Source organism: Citrus clementina, unplaced genomic scaffold (assembly GCF_000493195.1).
Source record: "Citrus clementina cultivar Clemenules unplaced genomic scaffold, Citrus_clementina_v1.0 scaffold_3, whole genome shotgun sequence".
In the NCBI taxonomy this organism is placed as follows: domain Eukaryota; kingdom Viridiplantae; phylum Streptophyta; class Magnoliopsida; order Sapindales; family Rutaceae; genus Citrus; species Citrus x clementina.
Genome location: NW_006262339.1, coordinates 15,901,511 through 15,914,686, shown reverse-complemented (window position 1 = coordinate 15,914,686; position 13,176 = coordinate 15,901,511). Strand labels below are relative to the sequence as shown.

General features: G+C 36.0%; 1 pseudogene; it reads right to left on the bottom strand.

Moving 5' to 3' along the window:
* Nucleotides 1-7,574: 7,574 nt before the first annotated feature.
* LOC112099616 lies at nucleotides 7,575-11,619 on the bottom strand (annotated as a pseudogene).
* Nucleotides 11,620-13,176: the final 1,557 nt, after the last annotated feature.

Sequence of the window (13,176 nt, the reverse complement as noted above, 5' to 3'; positions counted from 1 at the left end):
GAATTGTGAAAAAGGTCCAAATCCGATTTGAATCCAAATTAATCCGAATCCAAAATATAATCCGAAGCCGAAAAGTAATCCGAAATCCAAACTCATATGATCTGATCTGAATCCCAGTAATCCAAAATTTTCACCCGATCCGAATAATTCGGATCGGATTTAAAGTCGGATTGAATTCGGATGAATTTTTTTTCAATCCGAATTATCTGAAATATGATCAGATTCATCTGAATCCGATCCAAATCCGAAATTGCCCACCCTTATCTTCAACAACTTCACATAGACTTATTTGGATCTTCAAGATGTAACACTCCACTATATTATTTACTTAAAAATGCTTAAAAAAATAATTACTCTTAATATAAATACGAATTTTAAAAGTTTAGCACAATCCAACAAAAACTTTCTTACAGAAAAGTAAAAGTCATATAGAGATTTCTTAGGTTATTTAAAAACTTAATTATTACATAAAGCCAAGATATTTATTTTTATTAACACAAAGCTGAGCCCATCATAAAATCCCAAGGTCGGTTATGCCCATATCAGTGGTGTTACAATTTGCAGATCGGTCCACGAAAATACCTTGTGGTATTGTGGAGGATGTGCTTATCCAGGTAGACAAGTTTTATTTTCCTGTTGATTTCATTGTAATTGACACTCAACCAATACAGGATTCAAGGAAGCACATCCCCATTATTCTAGGCCGACCTTTCTTGGCAACTGCGGATGCTCACATTCACTGCAGGACTGGAAATATGCAGTTGTCATTTCGGCAACATAACTATGGAGCTAAACATTTTCAACATTACCAAACAACCTCACAATGCAGATGATGGAATTGTTGATGTGGATTTAATTGAAGCATTAGTTGATGACACTTTTCTTTCAAACCTTAGTGATGACCCTTTACAAACATGCTTAACTCACTTTGGTTTGGATTTTGATATTGACAGATCAGTCGATGAGGTTAACGCCCTACTTGACTTAGCACCATCCATGGACACTAATAAATGGAAGTCAAGAGTTAAACAACTAGCACCATCATCGAAGAAACTCATCCCATCATCAGACTCACCACCGAAACTTGAGTTCAAACCATTGCCCAACACTCTGGAATATGCATTTTTAGGAGAAGAAAGTACTCTGCCGGTAATCATCTCATCATCCTTAAATGACAAACAAAAAGGTAAGTTGTTGGATGTTTTAAAAGAGCACAAAGGAGCATTAGGATGGACCATAGCGGACATAAGAGGTATAAACCCAGTAGACTGCATGCATTATATTCACCGCGATGAAAATGCTAAACCTACTAGAGAAATGCAACGTCAGTTAAATCCTAACATGAAAGAAGTTGTTAGAACTGAAGTCCTTAAGCTATTAGACGCATGTATCATTTGCCCAATTTCTGATAGTTCATGGGTCAGTCCTGTACAAGTTGTCCTTAAAAAGTCAGGAGTCACAGTAGTTACCAATGCCGATAATGAATTGATACCATCTAGAGTAACTACAGGATGACGTGTATGCATTGATTATAGAAAGTTAAATTCAGTCACACGTAAAGACCATTTTCCTTTACCATTTATCGATCAAATGCTTGATAGATTAGCAGGCCATGTATTTTATTACTTTCTAGATGGCTACTCAGGATATAATCAGATTCCCATAGCACCGAAAGATCAAGAGAAAACCACTTTCACTTGCCCTTTTGGCACTTTTGCATATAGGAGGATGCCATTTGGATTATGTAATGCACCTGCTACATTTCAACGATGCATATTAAGCATTTTGTCTAATATGGTTGAACGATTCCTTGATCAATGTGACTCGTTTGATCAATGTTTACATCATCTAACACTAGTTTTGCAGAGATGTCTCGAAGAGAACTTGGTCTTAAATTGGGAGAAGTGCCATTTTATGGTAAAACAAGATATTGTTCTCGGTCATATCATTTCGAACAAAGAGCTCGAAGAATTTCTGTTGCTTGTCATAAGTGTGCCAGAATGAGTTGCGATAAAAACCCATGTTCTTTAGGAATGGTATCTGATAACGGGGAAGATAAGATTCAATTCATTAGAGATGGCTTGAATAAGGAGTCATTGGATGATATCCTTTTGTCTCTTGAAACGCATCCCAGTGGATATGTGCAAAGAGCGATTCTCCAGTTATGGCCATTATTCTAGGAAGAGCATGCACGATATAGTCTCGAGAATCTGACTATAAACGACCCTGTTTGCCAGTTTATAAGAAAACTGGATGGGAAGCCTATGCTCAACCCATAGAGGGCGTTCAAGCCATTTCTGGACGTAAAACCAGAGGAAGATGTGAGCCACAGTCGCAACTACCTATAAATATCCTTTTACTTCACTGTTATTTTATTTCACTGTTATTTTATCATTTGTATTATTGTCTTTAATTATTTTATTTTATCATTGTTTCTTTTTCTTTTTACTGTCTCCTTTTTGACTCGCGAGCCATGTGCTTTACGCGTTATTTGACACTGACATGCCACCTCATACACAGTTGTGATCCACTGTCACCAAGATTCTTAAATAAGACTTTTTGTTAAGCACTCACAAATTGTTTTTGAGAAATAATCCAATGGCAGCTAATCCCAATAGACAATTCAAGAACATTTGTGTGCTTTCTAGATTTGACTATGTCAAACATAAAGAGTTCGTTGAGGCAGCCATAGATCTTGGTCGAAGCATAGCAGAGAGAAAATTACACTTGGTGTAAGGAGGAGGTAACCGAGGGTTATCAAAATTGGTCTCAGAAGCTGCTTTTGTCAAAGGAAGCCAAGTCTTAGGCATCATCCTAAGAGCCCTAAAACCTTTGGACAGTTTGTCTGACCCACCGATTAAAGAAGAGTTAGTCGTCTCAGGTATGCAAGAAAGAGTAACTGAAATGCTTAATCATGCTGATGCTTTTATTTTCCTTCTAAGTGATCTTGCAACACTAGAGGCACTTATCACACTAGCATCTTGGGCCCATCTGCACATTCACCAGAAACCTATCGGTTTGTTAAATGTCAATAATTTTTATGATGACTTTATCGCATTTCTTAACCATGCAATAAAAAACTATTTCGTTCCTTCCAATACGAAAAAGCTTTTTATTTGTGCTCACACTGCTAATGAGCTACTTGATATGTTGCAAGCTTATATACCGGAGCCAGACCCATGGACCTTTGTGTTGGAGCGTCCAAATAATGACGGTAACAGTAGCCGCAGTAAGAAGTACAAATTAGATTTAACTCTCCGCCTGTAAATATTTTCTTCTGTGTTACACCACCCAGGTGATGTCTTCTAAACTCTACTTCTTTCCTTTAAAACATTGAGGACAATGTTTCGTTCTGGTTGGGGGGAGGGAATAGTCGACAATTATGAAATCTTGGTTAAGTGTTTACTAATTTTTTGTTGTAGAAACTAATTGTTGCTAACTTTTTGTATTGAAGATGACTGAATATGGAGTGTAGTTACTCTAGAAACGCATCTTCTTCATTAAAAAAAAAAATTTCCAGATATTTTCTTTTTCTTTATTAATTTTTTTTTACAATCATTTTTCTTCTTCTTTCTAATTTCTCCTTTATAAATATACACTTTCAAATTTTTTGAGTCGAAGATGGCTGAATATGGAGTGTAGTGCCTCTAGAAATGCATCTTCTTAGTTAAATTTTTTTTTATTATTTTAAGTGAAACTTTTCTAATTAGTTTTTCTGAATCATTTTTATGCATATTTTCCTTTTATGTTTAGAATAGGTTGAGGGGTAGAATGTTGTTTAAAAAAAAAATTGTGTGATTTGTTTTAACATTAGATGACATGATTAATTTCAAATTTTAGTATTTGTATTATCTTTGGTCTTAAGTGATGTTACACTATATTTGCTACTTTACATGTTGATGTCGGAGACAAATATGAGTTGCTTGAAGGAATGAACATGTCATAATAAGTATCAAGTGAGTTTTTGAGCCTATCATTTTTCTTGGAGAGTAACCCTTTTGCCCATTAATTATACAGCTTAGCAATTTATTATTTTATACATGATCTCTAGATTTCTTTTGAGTTAACCCTTAAAAAAAAAGTAGTTGTAAAATTAATTAAAAAAAAGAAGAAAAAAAAAGAAAAAATGTGTGTTGCTACATCTGGAGGCCCATCTAACTAGTAAACATGAAAGATTTTAGAGCCCTAAAAGACGATGGAAAGACCATCTTTGATTCGTTTGAGCCTTTCTAGCCATCTCTTTTGTGAAATATCAATAGTTAACCCTTTTGAGCCTTAAAAAAAAACCTTTTCTTTGTCAACTTATCATCTTGACCCACTCCGATTTGGAGTATTACCCGATGTCTTACAAGTTCCATCACCTATTTATGTTTGAGAAAAATGTAAATAATTATTTTTTCAGTGAAGTTGTGCCAAACAAAAAAAAACAACAAAAAAAAATTGCTAAAAAAAATAACAATAATAGGTGAAATCCACCTTACAACTTTCAAAAAAATAAATCTCTCCCTACATTTTCTCAAACATATACTTTGTTTTCCTTATTTGCCCTCCTTTGTTAGCCATGTCCCTAGCCTACGTTACGTCCTAATAAAAGTCCTTCTTGATTTTAGGAAACTATAGTCTGAAGCAGAAGCTAGTTATATGGGCTAAAAAGATAAAGTGGTGCATAAAAAAAATAAAAAATAAATAAATTGGGTTGACTAGCATTTTTATTTGACTTGAGATCGTATTATTTCTAAACTGAGGGCATATTTCTTTCATCTTGGTGAGAGCATGTAATATCACTTCTTTATTATTTTCTCTCAATTGCCATTCATTGGAGTGACTATTTTTATTGGGTTTAATTTCTTTGTGAGAGTGTCACTACTTCTAGTGAGATTTTGGGGTTTGACATGTCATTCTTGAAAGTAGCTATGCCAAAGTCTACTGGGCTGATTCATGTGGATGGTTGATGTGGGTGTGATATTTCTTTAGACTGGAGATAATGCTTATACTTTTATTTGATTACTATCATTAGTTTGATTGAATAAACATGATTGTTAAAAAAAAAAATCATTTTGCATTTGAATTTTGTTTTCGCTTTATTTGCTAGGGACTAGCAATAAGCTGGTTAGGGGGTGTGTTGAGTGTTAGAAAATGTATATTTATAAAGGAGAAAATTGTCATTTTACACTTCAAGTTCCACTAACATTCCTACTTTTATGTATTTAAATTTCTTGTCATTTAATTATGTGTGTTGTATTATAATTAAGTATTTTATGTATTTTAGGAGCATCATAGTCATTTCACAATGAACGAGAGATCAGACAACAAAACAAACATCACTTTTGAACTTAGGACGGTCGAAAACCTTAGGGGGAACATAAAAGGAAAAATGGCACTGTTCACATGTACGGTACTGTCTACGTTACTGTTCACGACATTGTTCACATTGACGGATCAATGACGTGGCATTGACCGATGATGTGGCATTAACTGATGAGGTGTCACGATCCTGTTGGACTAAAATTCTTATGTACTGTTGATGGTGACGTGGCAGCATATCAGTGGACCAAAAATCTCGCGAACGGTACATGCATTACACAGGATTATTTTCAACCAAACCGCGTCACTGTTAAAGTCGGGTCAAACCGTGTTATTGTTCAAACCGCGTGGTCAAACCGCGTATTGTTGACTGATGACGTGGCACAATCCTGAGCGTCCAAACTATTTTTAATCCGATGGCCGTGATTTAATCAATGTATCTATAAAAAGGGGGCCTCCCCCCCTAATTTGATATCTCTGAATCCATTTTTGGGATCCATTTTCTGTAATTCCTTCTCCATCTTGTATTTTCTATGTATTTTAATAAATTCCCATTTTGCCCCTAGTTCAATTATGAGTAGCTAATTTTCTTTCAAGCTTGGGTTGAAGGTGAAGTCTCAACATGTGTCATGGGATTTATTTGGTAGATTTATTTTCTTTTCCCCTCTAATTTTTGTGGATGTTTTGACTTCTCGTCAACAAATAATAATAATCTTGTCTAGATACTGCCTTGGTTTCACCGGCTCTTTAGTACAAGGTTATTATTATTTGGCACGATAAGCCCTTAGCACCATATTAATTAGAGTGTGGTTCATGAGGTGTGGATTCCCCCCTCATGATTTAATTGGCATTAATAAGGAGTATTTAGCCCATGGTGCATGTTGATACGGATGCAGATACCCAAGTACGTCATTTCAATAGATTTCTCTTCAATTTATTCTCGCCATTTCAATTCCAATTTTAGGATAATCTAAGTCACTTTCACCACAAATCCAACCACCCATTTAGAAAAAATTAATTCTACACACAATTAAAATCCACCTTCTCGTGGGATCGACACTCGTCACCATTGATATATTCTACAATAGATTCGTGCATTTGGGAGTTCAATAAAATTTGCACAACACATATCATAATTAAGTATAAGTATCACATATTAGGCGACAGAGCCGACCATGACATCACGTATTAGGCGGCAAAGCCAACCATAGCATCACATATTAGGCGGCAGAGCCAACCATGACATCACATATTAGGCGACAGGGCCGACCATATAAAGATTTAGAATATAACTAATCACATTATAACAACCATCATAATATAAAGGGATTGTTAAAACTGAACTTAAGTATAAAAGTAATTTTGTCCTTACATTGCAGTTGAAGTGTTACTTACCTTTTGATCTTGATTTCTCTAAACCTTTCTAAGCTAAGATTCCTCTACTCTTGTTATTATGACTTAGAATAGAAGGGAATGAAATTTCTAGGTAGCATTGCAAATGAGAGGTGGGGGGGTATTTATAGGATTTCTTAAGGCTAATGGATGGCTGATTTTGCCACCATAACTCTTGATCAATGGTTGAGATTAACCTTCATAAATAACTTACTAAATTCTAGAATTCTTTAACTTTCTCTACACTTCTTTTTACATCATCGCTTATGTCACTGCTTACGTCATCATTTCTTATGTCATTGCTTATGTCATCATTCCTTAAAATTAAATATTATAAACTCAAGGGGCTTGTTAGCTTAAAAATATATTCTACTTTATTTAAGAAAATTGTACCTCACAGTTTCCTTCCCCCTTTTTTAAAATTTCATCATTGAAATTTACTTACTGAATAGCTCAGGATGCTTATTCTTCATTTCTTCTTCACCCTCCCATGTTGCCTCCTCCATTGAGTTATTCCACCATAGTACCTTGACTAAAGAAATCTTCTTGTTCCTTAACTCCTTTATCTTTTTATTAAGAATTTGAATTGGACATTCTTCATAAGTTACGTCTTCTTCTAGTTGAAGAAGCTTGTAATCTAGCACATGAGAGGAGTTTGGAACATATTTCTTTAACATGGAGACATGAAAGACATTATGTATTCTTGATAATAATGGTGGGAGGGCAAGTCAGTAGGAAACATTCCCGACACGATCGAGTATTTCAAATGGCCCAATAAACCTTGGGCTTAATTTTCCCTTATTCCCAAATCTCATTAATCCTTTTACTGGGGTAACTTTTAGAAATACCTTATCACCAACTTGAAATTCCAAAGGCCTTCACCTCTTATTTGCATAACTTTTCTGTCGATTTTGAGTTGCCTGCATTCTTTGATGTATTTTCTCGATTGCTTCAGATGAGACAGTAATTAACTCGGGTCCAAGATGCCTTCGCTCGCCCATTTTATTCCAATGAATAGGCGATCTATATTTTCTACCATATAGAGTTTCGTATTGTGCCATGTCGATTGTTGCTTGGTAACTATTGTTGTAAGCAAATTCAACCAATGGTAAATACTTTCTCCATGATCCTTGAAAGTTAATAGCACATCCTCGCAACATATCTTCAAGCGTCTGAATCATTATTTCTGATTGGTCGTCTGTTTGGGGGTGAAATGTTGTACTGAACTTCATTCTTGTCCCCATAGCCTTATGTAACTTTTCTCAGAATGTTAAGGTAAACCTTGCATCTCGGTCAGAAATAATAGAAATGGGCACACTATGTAGAAATGTTGTACTGAACTTCAATCTTGTCCCCATAGCCTTATGTAACTTTTCTCAGAATGTGAACCTTGCATCTCGGTTAGAAATAATAGAAATGGGCACACCATGTAGTCTTACTATCTCCTTTACATATATTTCTGCAAGCTGGTCTATGGTGTACGTCATTTAAATAGGTAAGAAGTGAACAGATTTTGTAAGTCGATCGACGATCACCCAAATGGCATCATGCATTTTGGTAGTTTTTGGAAGACCAACGACGAAGTCCATCGTGATTTCTTCCCATTTGCATTGAGGGATTTGATTGGATTGCAAAAGTCCTGCAAGTCGCTGGTGCTCCGCTTTGATTTGTTGACAAGTGAGACATTTTGCCACGAACTCCACTATATCCTTCTTCATTCTAGGCCACCAATAATGCTTCTTTAAGTCTTTGTACATTTTTGTTGTGCCAGGGTGAAGTGAATATAGAGTTGTGTGAGCTTCAAGTAGAATTTCTTTCTTTATATCTTTATTTTCTGGCACACATATCCTGTCCTTGAAAAAGATGATTCCCCTCTCTGACGTTTTAAACAACATATCTTTTGAGTTGGCTTCTATCTTCAAATTCTTCAAGTAAGAATCACTTTCCTGCCCCTCTTTAATTTTTTCTAATAAAGTTGAACGAAGTGTCATGTTGGCTAATTTTCTTGCTACTAGTTCGATAACTGCCTTGCATATATTATCTTGTAATGGCTTAGGTAGAGTCCTTAAAGCTGACAAGCTTGACTTTCTACTTAGTGCATTTGTTGCCACATTTGCTTTTCCAGGATGATAGTTTATTTCGCAGTCGTAGTCCTTGACAAGCTCTAGCCAACGTCGTTGTCACATATTCAGCTCCTTTTGCATAAAGAAGTATTTGAGACTCTTGTGATCAATGTAAATCTTATAATGCGCCCCCATTAAATAGTGACGCCATATTTTTAATGCATGTACCATCGCTGCCAACTCCAGATCATGCGTTGGATAATTTTTCTCATATTCCTTCAATTGTCTAGAAGCATATGTAATGACTTTTCCATTTTGCATGAGGACACATCCTATGCCATTTTTGGAGGCATCAGTATAAATGACAAAATCCTCAGAGTTGTTAGGAATGGCTAGGATTGGAGTAGTGATCAGTCGTCGTTTTCATTCTTCAAAGCTTTTCCCGCATTCTGGAGTCCATATAAACTTGGCATTTTTCTTTGTCAATTGGGTTAATGGTATCACGATCTTCGAGAATCCTTCAACAAATCTTTCAGTAGTATCCAGTCAAACCCAAGAAGCTTCTGACTTCTTTGGCATTAGTCGGTCTGGACCATTGGATTATAGCTTCCACATTCGAGGGGTCTACTGAAATTCCATCCTTAGACATGACGTGTCCCAAGAATGTAACTTTCTCAAGCCAAAATTCACATTTCTTGAGTTTCGCATAAAGTTGCTTCTCCTTCAAGATCTGAAGAGTGATCCTTAGGTGCTGAGCATGCTCTTTTTTTGACCGTGAGTAGATCAAAATATCGTCGATGAACACCACTATGAACTTGTCTAGGTAGTCTTTAAATACCCTGTTCATAAGGTCCATGAAAGCTGTTGGGGCATTGGTTAGACCAAATGGTAGGACGACAGACTCATAGTGTCTATAACGTGTTCTGAATGCTGTTTTAGGAATATCCGCCTCTTTGATTCTTAACTGGTGATATCCTAACCGAAAATCAATTTTTGAAAATACTGATGCTCATTGCAGCTGGTTAAACAAGTCATCAATGTGTGGAAGCGGGTACTTGTTCTTGATAGTCACCTTATTTAGCTCTCGATAATCGATGCACATTCGCATTGATTCATCCTTCTTTTTCACAAACAATACTGGTGCTCCCTATGGTGAATAGCTTGGGCATATGTAGCGTTTGTCTAGTAACTCTTGTAATTGACTCTTTAACTCCTTTAATTCTAATGGGACCATCCGAGAGGGCGCCTTTGAAATTGGAGCAGTTCCTGGTATCAAATCAATTTTGAATTCAATTTCTCAATCTGGTGGCAATCCTGGAATTTCTTCAGGAAAGACCTCAAGAAATTCGTTCATCACTGGAATATCTTCCAACTTTGGTCTTTGCTATTTTGTTTCGACAACCACACTTGCCAAGTACCCCTCACACCCTCCATTTAATAGTCTGGCTGCTTTTAAGGCAGAAATGATAAACATCCTGTTCTTTTTGCATTCTCCTTTAAATGTAAATGATTCCACTTGTGGTGGTCGAAAGGTTACCTCATTTTTCTTACAATCTATCTTGGCATAGTGCCTTGAAAGCCAATCCATACCAAGAATTACGTCATAGTCATGCATCTTGAGGATTATTAGGTCAACACATAGTGTATTACCACTAATGCTGACTTCACGTGCCTTAATTAATTGGCCCGAGTTTAATATTTCACCTGATGGTAGCATGACACTAAAAGGCCTATTTACTATGTCAGGGACATTTTCGATTTTCTTAATGAATGCTGGTGAGGCAAATGAATGTGTAGCTCCTGAGTCTATTAGCACATATGCAGGAGTTTTGGAGATAGATAGTTCACCTGATATTACTGAGGGGTTTCCTTCCGCATCCGTCTTGGTGAGTGTAAATACTCGAGCATTAGTCTTTTCTTGTTGCGTACCATTTTTGGGGCAGTCCTTAATGAAGTGTCATTCCTTTCTACATTTGAAACATGTTCTGGTATTTCCTCGACATTCCCTAGGGTGAGTTCTGCCGCATTGATTGCACTTTGGCTTTCATGGGACTTCCTTCTGATGATTCATTTGGCGTTTACTTTTACTCTGATCTTGGACCACTGACATTCCCTTTCTCTTATTATTATTTGAGTGTTGTCTTACAAAGTTCCCCTAGTCCACACTTCATTTGTTTCTTCATTTTTCTTCCTTTTTTTCTTCATCTGCTTGCTCAATTACCAATGCTCGATTGATGAGATCGTTGAAGGAAGCATCACGAACTCCAGCCACCTTTAAGTCTTTTGTGAGATCTTTATGCAATCCTTGCATAAAGTGATCCTTTTTCAAGTCTTCCGTTGCAACCATATGTGGAGCATATCGAGAGAGCTCATCAAAGTTTCGGATGTACTCTAGCATAGACATCCTTCCTTGTTGTAAATAAACAAACTCTCTTCTTTTGGCTGAACGAACAGTTTCTGAAAAGTATTTGTTATAGAAGTGTTCTTTAAATTCTACCCATTGCATTGTTGCTTCATCATGAATTCGTTTAATTGAGTCCCACCAGTATTCTGCTGCTCCTCGTAGTATAAAGGAGACACATGTGACATTTTCTTCTTCTGGCACTTTGACTACTTCTATCATTCTTTCCATGGTTCGTAACCATTGGTCTGTTGTGATAGGATCTACACCGCCTTCGAATGTGGGTGGATTTAATCTTTTAAATTCGCTTCCGACGTTGTTCATTGCCTGACCATGTTCATCCCTTCTAACTTCTCTTTCTAAGAGTCGTGTGACAATGTTTGTAAGTCGATCGATTGCAGATTGCTCCCCTACATTTCCTTCCGCCCTTCTGCCTCTGTTACCCCTAGCGCTTGACATCTCAACGAGTTTTTAATTTAGTTTCTACGTGTCTTACAAATCAAATGTAAGATTTTCCTAATTACCTTAATTTCAAGTTATAACTAAAAAGCTGAGCCTTGTCCTTCCCCTTGACTTGTGCATATGGACGGTCTACAAAATTGGTTTAAACCTTGATACCAATTTGTAACACTCCACTATATTATTTACTTAAAAATGCTTTAAAAAAAACACAGTTACTCTTAATATAAATACGAATTTTAAAAGTTTAGTACAATCCAACAAAAACTTTCTTACAGAAAAGTAAAAGTCACATAGAGATTTCTTAGTTTATTTAAAACCTCAATTATTACATAAAGCCAAGATATTTATTTTTATTTACACAAAGCTGAGCCCATCATAAAATCCCAAGGTCGGTTATGCCCAATGTACTTTGTCTTATTTAGGACTTGGCGCCAGCTTGCCCTACTCATCGTTACCTGCAATGTAAGGACTTAGTGAGCTAATGCCCAAAAAGATAACACTTTGATGCATGTATAAATTATGATGAATATGAATGACCATATTAAACTCTTAAAATAAACTTAGAAAATACAAAACAACTTTATTTGGGCCCTAGGTATGTTACACTACAAGGCTGGCACTTTTACGCTTTTAACAATATACCCTTGGGCCTCATTAATTGATCTTTTGGGTGTTACGTATCATCATCCCCAACAGATTTCTTTCAACTTAGCTTTGAGGGCTTGCCCTCCTTAGAACTTTGCCACCTGGTAGTACAACCACTTATTTTTCATAAATTCATTTTCCGAAACGTCTTCTTCATAGTGTAGTCCATGATATGCATGCATGCAATGCAACTTATAACATTTGAAATTCCTTGATGCATAACAAAATCAAGACACAACATTATTTAAAAATAAGAGTCTTTAGTATAGGCGGCATAGCCAACCATAACATAATTAAGTATAAGTATCACATATTAGGCGGCAGAGCCGACCATATCATCACATATTAGGCAACAGAGCCGACCATGACATCACATATTAGGCAGCAGGGTCGACCATATAAAGATTTAGAATATAACTAATCACACTATAACAGTCATCATAATATAAAGGGATTGTTAAAACTGAACTTAAGTATAAAAGTAATTTTGTCCTTACATTGTAGTTGAAGTGTTACTTACCTCTTGATCTTGAATTCTCTAAACCTTTCTAAGCTAAGGATTCCTCTACTCTTGTTATTATGACTTAGAATAGAAGGGAATGAAATTTCTAGGTTGCATTGTAAATGAGAGATGGTGGGAGGTATTTATAGGATATCTTAAGGCTAATGGAGGGCTAGGATTTTGTCACCATAACTCTAAATCAATGGTTGAGATTAACCTTCATAAATAACTTACTAAATTCTAGAATTCTTTAACTTTCTCTACACTTCTTTTTACATCATCGCTTATGTCACCGCTTACGTCATCATTTCGTATGTCATTGCTTATGCATCATTCCTTAAAATTAAATATTATAAACTCAAGGGGCTTGTTAGCTTAAAAATATATTCTACTATATTTAAGCAAAT